Source organism: Oncorhynchus nerka, linkage group LG20 (genome assembly GCF_034236695.1).
Source record: "Oncorhynchus nerka isolate Pitt River linkage group LG20, Oner_Uvic_2.0, whole genome shotgun sequence".
In the NCBI taxonomy this organism is placed as follows: domain Eukaryota; kingdom Metazoa; phylum Chordata; class Actinopteri; order Salmoniformes; family Salmonidae; genus Oncorhynchus; species Oncorhynchus nerka.
In genome coordinates this window covers 460241-462340 of record NC_088415.1, presented here as the reverse complement: position 1 = coordinate 462340, position 2100 = coordinate 460241, and positions in this window count along the sequence as shown.

Genomic DNA, 2100 nt, shown 5'->3' with positions numbered 1-2100 from the left:
CACCCACTCGTAGCACGCGCTCCAGCAGGTATATTTCACGGGTCACCATAGCAACACCCACTCGTAGCACGCGCTCCAGCAGGTATATTTCACGGGTCACCATAGCAACACCCACTCGTAGCACGCGCTCCAGCAGGTATATTTCACGGGTCATCCCCAAAGCCAACACCTGTTTTGGCCGCCTTTCCTTCCAGTTCTCTGCTGCCAATGACTGGAACGAATTGCAAAAATCACTGAAACTGGAGACTTACATCTCCCTCACTAACTTTAAGCACCAGCTGTCAGAGCAGCTCACAGATCATTGCACCTGTCCACAGCCCATCTGTAAACAGCCCATCTGTACACAGCCCATCTGTAAACAGCCCATCTGTACACAACCCATCTGTACACAACCCATCTGTACACAGCCCATCTGTACACAGCCCATCTGTAAACAGCCCATCTGTAAACAGCCCATCTGTAAACAGCCCATCTGTAAATAGCCCATCCAACCAACTACCTACCATATTTGTATAATTTTTTTTTTTTCATCTATCACTCCAGTGTTAATGCTAAACTGTAATTACTTCGCCACTATGGCCTATTTATTGCCTTACCTCCTTACTTCATTTGCACACACTGTATACAGATTTTCTATTGTATTAAATCAAATCAAATCAAATCAAATTTTATTTGTCACATACACATGGTTAGCAGATGTTAATGCGAGTGTAGCGAAATGCTTGTGCTTCTAGTTCCGACAATGCAGTGATAACCAACAAGTAATCTAACTAACAATTCCAAAACTACTGTCTTATACACAGTGTAAGGGGATAAGGAATATGTACATAAGGATATATGAATGAGTGATGGTACAGAGCAGCATACAGTAGATGGTATCGAGTACAGTATATACATATGAGATGAGTATGTAGACAAAGTAAACAAAGTGGCATAGTTAAAGTGGCTAGTGACATAAGAATGCAGTCGATGATCTAGAGTACAGTATATACATATGCATATGAGATGAATAGTGTAGGGTAAGTAACATTATATAAGGTAGCATTGTTTAAAGTGGCTAGTGATATATTTACATCATTTCCCATCAATTCCCATTATTAAAGTGGCTGGAGTTGGGTCAGTGTCAATGACAGTGTGTTGGCAGCAGCCACTCAATGTTAGTGATTGCTGTTTAACAGTCTGATGGCCTTGAGATAGAAGCTGTTTTTCAGTCTCTCGGTCCCAGCTTTGATGCACCTGTACTGACCTCGCCTTCTGGATGATAGCGGGGTGAACAGGCAGTGGTTTGGGTGGTTGATGTCCTTGATGATCTTTATGGCCTTCCTGTAACATCGGGTGGTGTAGGTGTCCTGGAGGGCAGGTAGTTTGCCCCGGTGATGCGTTGTGCAGACCTCACTACCCTCTGGAGAGCCTTACGGTTGAGGGCGGAGCAGTTGCCGTACCAGGCGGTGATACAGCCCGCCAGGATGCTCTCGATTGTGCATCTGTAGAAGTTTGTGAGTGCTTTTGGTGACAAGCCGAATTTCTTCAGCCTCCTGAGGTTGAAGAGGGCGCTGCGCCTTCTTCACGACGCTGTCAGTGTGAGTGGACCAATTCAGTTTGTCTGTGATGTGTATGCCGAGGAACTTAAAACTTGCTACCCTCTCCACTACTGATCCATCGATGTGGATAGGGGGTGTTCCCTCTGCTGTTTCCTGAAGTCCACAATCATCTCCTTAGTTTTGTTGACGTTGAGTGTGAGGTTATTTTCCTGACACCACACTCCGAGGCCCTCACCTCCTCCCTGTAGGCCGTCTCGTCGTTGTTGGTAATCAAGCCTACCACTGTTGTGTCGTCCGCAAACTTGATGATTGAGTTGAGTTGGAGCGTGCATGGCCACGCAGTCGTGGGTGAACAGGGAGTACAGGAGAGGGCTCAGAACGCACCCTTGTGGGGCCCCGTGTTGAGGATCAGCGGGGAGGAGATGTTGTTGCCTACCCTCACCACCTGTGGGCGGCCCGTCAGGAAGTCCAGTACCCAGTTGCACAGGGGCGGGGTCGAGACCCAGGGTCTCGAGCTTGATGACGAGCTTGGAGGTACTATGGTATTGAATGCCGAGCT